The 10582-nt window shown below is 49.4% G+C and overlaps 1 non-coding gene across 1 annotated transcript; it reads left to right on the forward strand.

Moving 5' to 3' along the window:
• Nucleotides 1-792: 792 nt before the first annotated feature.
• LOC129819234 (U5 spliceosomal RNA) lies at nt 793-909 on the forward strand. The gene has a single exon (XR_008754066.1). It is a non-coding gene; the product is annotated as a U5 spliceosomal RNA (small nuclear RNA).
• The last annotated feature ends 9673 nt before the right edge of the window (nt 910-10582 follow it).

Here is a 10582-nt window from a genome sequence, read left to right on the forward strand (position 1 = left end):
TCATCTTCTTCTTCTTCTTCTTCTTCCTGACAATATTAGTAGGCTCTCTACGCCCTGCTTACTGTCGTAGGTGGAGGGCTCACGCTCGGCGGGGTCGTATTCCTCCTCGTCGTCGTCCTCTTCTTCTTCCTGACAATATTAGTGAGCCTCTCTACGCCCTGCTTACGGTGGCCACGTGAATGGGACGAGGCACGCGAATGGACGAGGCACGCGAATGGACGAGGCGCGTGGTTGGCCCTGCCTGCTCCTTCGGCCCTTCGGCCCCTTCGGTCCCATCCGGGACGCTCGGCTGGCCTCCCCGCGTGATAGCACCGAGGTCGTGCACAGAGTTGGTGGGGACAACTGGTCCCTGCCGGGGTCACTTTGACCCGGCCCAGACAGAGGGAAACAACTCCTAACACAGGCCCCGGGTCACTCCGACCCAGCTCAGACAGGGGTAGGAGGGGAGGGTTACAACATACACCTTGCTAACGCCGCCGGGGTCACTCTGACCCCTCTGACGTCACTATGACCCCGCCCACACAGGGGCAGGAGGGTTACAACATACACCTTGCTAACGCTGCCGGGGTCACTCTGACCCACACACAGACACGGGCAATCAACTCGGAACTGCCCGGGGTCACTGACTGAAAAAAAACGTTGGCCAGGATAGTGTCTGTCTGTCTGTCTGACTTTCTACCCACACACAGCCCTCGAAAAGTTGGCAGAGTGGGTTGGGTGACCACCCACCCGCGAGTTACCGGCCTAGAGTGCACAGTGTGTCACGGGCCCGACCGACCTCTGACTTCCATACGACTCTGGTTTCTCTTCATTACGCACAAGCCTTTCGCCTTTTACTAAAGACTTCCGTGGAGAGGAACACTCATGAGTTCAATGTATTTTTGGAAGGGCTTTGCTTCTTGCAGAGGCCGCTATATCTTGTTTCAAGAGAAATTGACAGAGATGATGACGCCGCCGCCACCGCCGCCGCAGAGACTTTTTGCTCATGCGTTTGACTTAGAATCGGTGCGCTGTATTTTTCCACTCCCAAGTAGTCGCTAAGTGCAATTGAGTTCAAGCCCGACGACTGGCGTATTTGCCGGGCTTTGAACAAATAGTCGTCGCACTAGGCGTAAAGAGCTAGTGACTTAAAGACGAATTAGCGACTTAAAAAAAAAAAAAAAAAAAACACCCGCCTGTCTGTCGCCAGGGAAAGGTTGGGTGGGTGGGGGAGGAGGAGGAGCCGCCACCTTTTGCCAAACCAACCGCCAAAGTCTGCCGAGACCCCCGGGTGCCCGGCGGCTGCAGGGTTCCATTTGTGGGTTATCGCTTCTCGGCCTTTTGGCTCAGATACAAGCTCGGTACTGCGGTGCCTCAAAGCTCTCTGGGTCAAGGGTCGAAGGTAGGAGGGCGTAAAGGGCAGGTTTATTTTCTTTATAAGAAAAATTTTGGAACCTGCAGGTTTTCTCCGGGAAGAGATGGCAAACGCTAAAGGTGGAGGTGGGTCTGTCCCTAGGACTGGACTCAAAAACACGATACGTTTTGCGTGGAAGGAGAATGAGGGACGGATGCCGAGGGACACCTTTGCAAGAACAGTGCTGATGGGGGCTCTGAAGCTTCGAGTACAGGAGGTGATGTGTCTCCAGGGAAATGCGATGGAGGAGGCGTACGACGCGACTTTCCACACTGAAGGTATGTGTGATGCAATGATGGACCGAGCTAAGGCTGGGGCTGGGGAGAGGCCGCTGTTGTTGTTCCAAGTGACGTGCCTGGCGAAAACGAATTTTAGGGTAATTAATGTACATATGTACAACCCCCATGTGGCGGATATCGCAATAAGAGAATGCCTGAGTCGTTTCTGCGAAGTCACATCAGGGGCAAGCTACGTAAAAGATTCCCTGGGGTTTTGGACCGGCAGACGCCAATTTCAGGTGCTCCTTAGGCCGGATCAGGGAGGTTTTGATGGGTTCCTCCATCCCCCGGCAAGTTTCTCGCTGGGTTCGGATAGAGGGATGCTTTTTTACACCCGCCAACCTCCGTACTGTAAGAAATGCAGAGAATATGGGCACGTAACAGCTGCATGTAGTGCGCAGAAGTTTCTGCCAATCGGTGGAACACGAGGGCAAGGATTGCACAGCGCCAAAAGAGTGCCATGGGTGTGGTAGCAGACAACACCTGTACAGGGAGTGCCCGGGGAGGCAAGGCTCGTACGCGGCAGCAGCAGCCGGGGAAAGGATGAAAAGAGGAAAAGGCATGGAGGAGGAGGAGAAGGGAAGGGAAGGTGGCCTAGGCCACAGTCGAGATGAGGAAGCAAAGAGGAGTTCAAGGGGAGAAAAAGATGAGCCACCCGTGTCCTTGCAAGCGCCACAAGTCGGGGGTCAGCCTGATGTGGGAGAGGGGACCTCTGTGGGTCTGGGGGTGGTCCCGGAGACACAGATGGAAGAGGGTAAGTCACCGAAAAGCAAGCAACAAGTAGAGGGGGGAGCAACAGGGGAGATGGGCTCGTCCCTTGACACAGCGTCCATAGAGGAAGGGGTAGGGGCCTGTTTGGGGGAGATGATGGGCGAGCTCGAGGGCACGCAAACAAGGAACGAGGAATGGGTGTCCATACCGCCCTTACCGGCAACCCCAGGACAAAAGAGGGTAGCCTCCACAGAACAGAAGACCAGGGAGGAATAAAGGGTTCTTTCTGACAGAGGGGAAATACGGAGGAGGAAGAAGAAGAGGACCTTGATTGAGCTGGGAGAGGGCCAGAGCGGGAAGGAAGAGAGTGCTACTGAGGTGGTTCCCCCCAGTTTGACAGAATCATCCATCCCACTCAGCCAGATGGAGGTAGAGCGGGAGACAAAAGTGCTGGGAAAGCCAGCGGGAGATGGGGTGTCTCAGGACATGTCTGGGTCACCGGATCCCCACATCCCAGTCAGTTACCCCATGGTCTGGGGTACCCGGGAGGAGAGGAGAGTGGGTGGAGAAACCACGGAGAGGGAGGATCAAGAGGTTTTGTACGGGGGTCTCCCGGTTTTCACAATGGAGGGGATGCAGTCGTCAGAGGCACTGTTTATGCCATCAGGGGATGGGGTGTCTCAGGCTATTTCTGGGATGCCGGGACTCCCTATCCCCACCCCATTCCCAGGGTTTTGGGAGTTGCAGGGTGGGGAGGTGGGAGAGTTGGGGGAGCCTCCGAAGATGTAGGAGTGGGACCCCTGTTGGAGGAGGATCTGTACCAATAGGACAGGGTAAGTGGAGGACTGCTGAACAGGGTTTCAGATCTTCCTTATTTAGGGTAAATGGCGGACATCCAAATAATGACAATGAATGTTCGAGGTCTGAGGGACCCGATAAAAAGAAGGGCAGTGTTTAGTTGGTTAGCCAACATAGATTTTACTTTTTGTAGGAGGTGCATTTGAGAGCTGGGGGGGATGTGGAGCAGTTTAAAAAAGAGTGGGATAAAGGGAAGTCAGTGTGGAGTGTGGGGGGAGTCCACTCAGTGGGGGTTGGGATTTTGTTTGGCACAAGGGAGGTGAAGGTAGAGGGAATACACATAGCAATGCAGGGGAGGGTTTTGGGGGTAGACATAGGATTAGGGGATTTTAGGCTAAGGGTTATAAGGGTATACGGGCCAAAGACGGTGCCAGAGAGAAGGGAGATGGTGGAGCTGCTGGCACCGCTGTGTGCCACAAACAGGGTTTTAGTGGTGGGAGGGGATTTTAATGTAGATCTAGGAGGGGTAGCAGATGGTAGTGTAGGGGCCATCACCGGACTTATGGCAAGTCATGGTCTGGTGGATGGTGGCCTTAACACTGCCCCGGCGTTGGCGGGCCCCACGTGGCGTAATTCCCGGGGGGTTGTGCGGAGGCTGGACTACGTCTTTCTACCTAAATCCATGGGGCTTTTGTCTGGGCGGTTGCTGCCTGTGTTTTTCTCGGATCACGACGGGGTCCTCCTTAGGGTCAAAGCGCCGGTCAGCCTTTTTGGTAGGGGTTTCTGGAAGCTTGACCGGGACATCCTGGAGGAGCGAGATTTCGTCAACAATTTCTGTGTTTTTTTTCGAGGGCTTGAGGGTCTCCAACCTATGTGCGGAGGGGTTTTGGAGTGGTGGGAGATAGCCAAAGGCAGGATTAGGGTTTTTATTTGTGGGTATTGTAACAGGAAGGTAAGAGAGGAGAGAAGGGAGGTGGGGCAGCTCCAACGGTTACTTGAGCTAGAGTACGAGGCTGGCAACCTCGGAAGCTCAATGGACATGGAGCGTGCAACCAGCCTCAAGGCTCAAATCAGGGAGGTGCATGAGAGGAAGGCCCGGGCTTTCCTGCAGCGTGCACACTCAGATTTCATAGAGCAGAATGAGACATGCTCAGCAGTGTTTTTTAAATCAGTTAAGGAAAAGCAGCAAGACAGGTTTTTTATGCGGTGAGAGAGACAGGGTAGGATGGTCAGGGAGCCGGCTCAGATGGTCAGGGTGGCAACTGACCATTTCCGGGAGTTTTTTCAGGAGAGGGTAGTAGAGGAAGAGCAGGGAACCATGTTTTTAGAACATTTGTCCCGGCGTGTGCCGGAGGACATTAGAAGGGTGATGGAGGCCCCGATAACACTAGAGGAGGTGGAGAACGCCCTCAAGAGGATGGGGAAAGGGAAGGTGATTTGTGCCGTCACTTCCTGTTGAATCTGCAGACGTGTTGCTGTGCGTTTTGTTGCTGTGCGTTTTGCTGCCAACTTTACTTTACTTTGCTAGCTGACAACTTTACGTTTTTTGTTTTGTTTCTGTTTTTAATTACCGTTTATATTTTTAGTTTTTCCATCGCAACTTTTTTCCCTCATTCAACTTTTTCACTCCGGACGCTTTATCTGGACATGGTTCGTCAACACCTTCAACAGCCGAAGCTAAGTAGTAACATTAACATGATGTCTTCTAATTGCAGTCGCTGTACTCATAATATACAGGAGAACGATCGCCTTACGGCGAAAATAGCTGTGCTGCAAGCCCAGCTTCAGACGCAATCGTTAGGCAAGGGTAATTTCAGTGTAGGAAAGGAAGAAACAGCGTCTGTGCCACCAGTAAGTACAGATAGTAACGTTAGTATAAATCCCCCCGCACAGTCCCCGCAGCCGGACAACTTTCTCATGGCTTCTGGAGGGAAATGCTGTTGGAATGCTCAACCGGTGTCGCTCATTCAGCCGACAGAAACTTTCAACCGGTTTTCCCCATTATGTAGCGAGTCGGAGTCTGAGTCTTCTCTTGTCTCTACTCCTCCCGTTACGGGGTCTGAGACGCCGAAGGCTCCCACCGTTAGCTCTGACAAATTGAAAACCCTAGTCATTGGCGACTCCATTACCCGCAGTATTAGACTTAAAACGAATCACCCAGCGATCATACACTGTTTACCAGGGGGCAGGGCTACCGACGTTAAGGCTAATCTTAAGATGGTGCTGGCTAAAGCTAAATCTGGCGAGTGTAGAGAGTATAGAGATATTGTTATCCACGTCGGCACCAACGATGTTAGGATGAAACAGTCAGAGGTCACCAAGTGCAACATAGCTTCAGCGTGTAAATCAGCTAGAAAGATGTGTCGGCATCGAGTAATTGTCTCTGGCCCCCTCCCAGTTAGGGGGAGTGACGAGCTCTACAGCAGAGTCTCAGCACTCAATCGCTGGTTGAAAACTGTTTTCTGCCCCTCCCAAAAGATAGAATTTGTAGATAATTGGCCCTCTTTCTGGGACTCACCCACAAACAGGACCAAGCCTGACCTGCTAAGGAGTGACGGACTCCATCCTACCTGGAGGGGTGCTCTCATCTTATCTACCAACATAGATAGGGCTCTAACTCCTTTAGCCCCACAATGAAATAGGGTGCAGGCCAGGCAGCAGGCTGTTAGCCAACCTGCCAGCTTAGTGGAGTCTGCCAATAGCACAGTCAGTGTAGTCAGCTCAGCCATACCCATTGAGACTGTGTCTGTGCCTCGACCTAGGTTGGGCAAAACTAAACATGGCGGTGTTCGCCTTAGCAATCTTATTAGGATAAAGACCTCCTCCATTCCTGCCATTATTGAAAGAGATCGTGATACCTCACATCTCAAAATAGGGTTACTTAATGTTAGATCCCTCACTTCAAAGGCAGTCATAGTCAATGAACTAATCACTGATCATAATCTTGATGTGATTGGCCTGACTGAAACATGGCTTAAGCCTGATGAATTTACTGTGTTAAATGAGGCCTCACCTCCTGGTTACACTAGTGACCATATCCCCCGTGCATCCCGCAAAGGCGGAGGTGTTGCTAACATCTACGATAGCAAATTTCAATTTACAAAAAAAAAATGGCGTTTTCGTCTTTTGAGCTTCTAGTCATGAAATCTATGCAGCCTACTCAATCACTTTTTATAGCTACTGTTTACAGGCCTCCTGGGCCATATACAGCGTTCCTCTCTGAGTTTCCTGAATTCCTATCAGACCTTGTAGTCATAGCAGATCATATTCTAATTTTTGGTGATTTTAATATTCACATGGAGAAGTCCACAGACCCACTCCAAAAGTCTTTCGGAGCCATCATCGACTCAGTGGGTTTTGTCCAACATGTCTCTGGACCTACTCACTGCCACAGTCATACTCTGGACCTAGTTTTGTCCCATGGAATAAATGTTGTAGATCTTAATGTTTTTCCACATAATCCTGGACTATCGGACCACCATTTTATTACGTTTGCAATCGCAACAAATAATCTGCTCAGACCCCAACCAAGGAGCATCAAAAGTCGTGCTATAAATTCTCAGACAACACAAAAATTCCTTGATGCCCTTCCAGACTCCTGCTGCCTACCCAAGGACGTCAGAGGACAAAAATCAGTTAACCACTTAACTGAGGAACTCAATTTAACCTTGCGCAATACCCTAGATGCAGTTGCACCCCTAAAAACGAAAAACATTTGTCATAAGAATCTAGCTCCCTGGTATACAGAAAATACCCGAGCTTTGAAGCAAGCTTCCAGGAAATTGGAACGGAAATGACGCCACACAAAACTGGAAGTCTTCCGACTAGCTGGAAAGACAGTACCGTGCAGTACCGAAGAGCCCTCACTGCTGCTCGATCATCCTACTTTTCCAACTTAATCGAGGAAAATAAGAACAATCCAAAATTTCTTTTTGATACTGTTGCAAAGCTAACTAAAAAGCAGCATTCCCCAAGAGAGGATGGCTTTCACTTCAGCAGTAATAAATTCATGAACTTCTTTGAGGAAAAGATCATGACCATTAGAAAGCAAATTACGGACTCCTCTTTGAATCTGCGTATTCCTCCAGGGCTTAGCTGTCCTGGATCTGCACAGCTCTGCGAGGGCCTGGGATCGGGAGAGACACTTAAATGTTTTAGTACTATATCTCTTGACACAATGATGAAAATAATCATGGCCTCTAAACCTTCAAGCTGCATACTGGATCCTATTCCTACTAAACTGCTGAAGGAGCTGCTTCCTGTGCTTGGCCCTCCTATGTTGACATAATAAACAGCTCTCTATCCACCGGATGTGTACCAAACTCACTAAAAGTGGCAGTGATAAAGCCTCTCTTGAAAAAGCCAAACCTTGACCCGGAAAATATAAAAAACTATCGGCCTATATCGAATCTTCCATTCCTCTCAAAAAATTTTGAAAAAGCTGTTGCGCAGCAACTCACTGCCTTTCTGAAGACAAACAATGTATACGAAAGGCTTCAGTCTGGTTTTAGACCCCATCATAGCACTGAGACTGCACTTGTGAAGGTGGTAAATGACCTTTTAATGGCGTCAGACCGAGGCTCTGCATCTGTCCTCGTGCTACTAGACCTTAGTGCTGCCTTTGACACCATCGATCACCACATTCTTTTGGAGAGACTGGAAACCCAAATTGATCTACACGGACAAGTTCTGGCCTGGTTTAGATCTTACCTGTCGGAAAGATATCAGTTTGTCTCTGTGAATGGTCTGTCCTCTGACAAATCAACTGTACATTTCGGTGTTCCTCAAGGTTCCGTTTTAGGACCACTATTGTTTTCACTATATATTTTACCTCTTGGGGATGTCATTCGAAAACATAATGTTAACTTTCACTGCTATGCGGATGACACACAGCTGTACATTTCAATGAAACATGGTGAAGCCCCAAAATTGCCCTCGCTAGAAGCCTGTGTTTCAGACATAAGGAAGTGGATGGCTGAAAACTTTCTACTTTTAAACTCGGACAAAACAGAGATGCTTGTTCTAGGTCCCAAGAAACAAAGAGATCTTCTGTTAAATCTGACAATTCATCTTGATGGTTGTAAAGTCGTCTCAAATAAAACTGTGAAGGACCTCGGCGTTACTCTTGACCCTGATCTCTCTTTTGACGAACATATCAAGACTGTTTCAAGGACAGCTTTTTTCCATCTACGTAAAATTGCAAAAATCAGAAATTGTCTGTCCAAAATTGATGCAGAAAAGTTAATCCATGCATTTGTTACTTCTAGGTTAGACTACTGCAATGCTCTACTTTCCGGCTACCCGGATAAAGCACTAAATAAACTTCAGTTAGTGCTAAATACGGCTGCTAGAATCCTGACTAGAACCAAGAAATTTGATCATATTACTCCAGTGCTAGCTTCCCTACACTGGCTTCCTGTTAAGGCAAGGGCTGATTTCAAGGTTTTACTGTTAACCTATAAAGCGTTACATGGGCTTGCTCCTACCTATCTTTCCGAGTTGGTCCTGCCGTACATACCTACACGTACGCTACGGTCACAAGACGCAGGCCTCCTAATTGTCCCTAAAATTTCTAAGCAAACAGCTGGAGGCAGGGCTTTCTCCTATAGATCTCCATTTTTATGGAACAGTCTGCCTACCCATGTGAGAGACGCAGACTCGGTCTCAACCTTTAAGTCTTTACTGAAGACTTATCTCTTCAGTAGGTCATATGATTGAGTGTAGTCTGGCCCAGGAGTGTGAAGGTGAACGGAAAGGCTCTGGAGCAACGAACCGCCCTTGCTGTCTCTCCAGGGCCGGTTCCCCTCTCTCCACTGGGATTCTCTGCCTCTAACCCTGTTACTGGGGCTGAGTCACTGGCTTGCTGGTGCTCTTTCATGCCGTCCCTAGGAGGGGTGCGTCACTTGAGTGGGTTGAGTTACTGACGTGAACTTCCTGTCTGGGTTGGCGCCCCCCCTTGGTTGTGCTGTAGTGGAGACCTTTGTGGGCTATACTCGGCCTTGTCTCAGGATTGTAAGTTGGTGGTTGAGGATATCCCTCTAGTGGTGTGGGGGCTGTGCTTTGGCAGAGTGGGTGGGGTTATATCCTTCCTGTTTGGCCCTGTCCGGGGGTTTCTTCGGATGGGGCCACTGTCTCCTGACCGCTCCTGTCTCAGCCTCCAGTATTTATGCTGCAGTAGTTTATGTGTCGGGGGGCTAGGGTCAGTTGGTTATACCTGGAGTACTTCTCCTGTCTTATCCAGTGTCCTGTGTGAATTTAAGTATGCTCTCTCTAATTCTCTCGTTCTCTCTTTCTCTCTGAGAACCTGAGCCCTAGGACCATACGTCAGGACTACCGGGCATGCTGACACCTTGCTGTCCCCAGTCCGCCCGGCCTTGCTGCTATTCCAGTTTCAACTGTTTCTGCCTGCGGTTACGAAACCCCTACCTGTCCCAGACCTGCTGTTTTCAAGTCTTAATGATCGGCTATGAAAAGCCAACTGAGATTTATTCCTGATTATTATTTGACCATGCTTGTCATTTATGAACATTTTGAAAATCTTGGCTCTCTCTAATTTTCTCCTTCTCTCTGAGGACCTGAGCCCTAGGACCATACATCGGGACTACCGGCCGTGGTGACTCCTTGCTACCCCCTGTCCGCCTGGCTTTGCTGCTATTCCAGTTTCAACTCTTCTGCCTGCGGTTATGGAACCCCTACCTGTCCCAGACCTGCTGTTTTCAACTCTTAATGATCGGCTATGAAAAGCCAACAGATTTATTCCTGATTATTATTTGACCATGCTTGTCATTTATGAACATTTTGAAAATCTTGGCTCTCTCTAATTTTCTCCTTCTCTCGGAGGACCTGGGCCCTAGGACCATGCGTCGGGACCGCCGCCCGTGGTGACTCCTTGCTGTCCCCAGTCCGCCTGGCCTTGCTGCTATTCCAGTTTCAGCTGTTCTGCCTGCGGTTATGGAACCGCCACCTGTCCCAGACCTGTTGTTTTTCAACTCTTAATGATCAGCTATGAAAAGCCAACTGAAAATTATTCATGATTATTATTTGACCATGCTTGTCACTTGTGAACATTTTTGAACATCTTGGCATAGTTCTGTTATAATCTCCACCCGGCACAGCCAGAAGAGGACTGGCCACCCCTCATAGCCTGGTTCCTCTCTAGGTTTCTTCCTAGGTTTTGGCCTTTCTAGGGAGTTTTTCCTAGCCACCGTGCTTCTACACTTGCATTCTAGCTGTTTGGGGTTTTAGGCTGGGTTTCTGTACAGCACTTCGAGATATTATCTGATGTACGAAGGGCTATATAAAATAAAATTGATTGATTGATTGATTGATGGATGGGCTGCCGGCGGAGTTTTACCTAAAATTTTGGGGTATGCTTGGACCGGTGGTCCTCGAAGTCCTGACG

The sequence above is a fragment of the Salvelinus fontinalis genome, chromosome 21 (assembly GCF_029448725.1).
Source record: "Salvelinus fontinalis isolate EN_2023a chromosome 21, ASM2944872v1, whole genome shotgun sequence".
NCBI classification, from domain to species: domain Eukaryota; kingdom Metazoa; phylum Chordata; class Actinopteri; order Salmoniformes; family Salmonidae; genus Salvelinus; species Salvelinus fontinalis.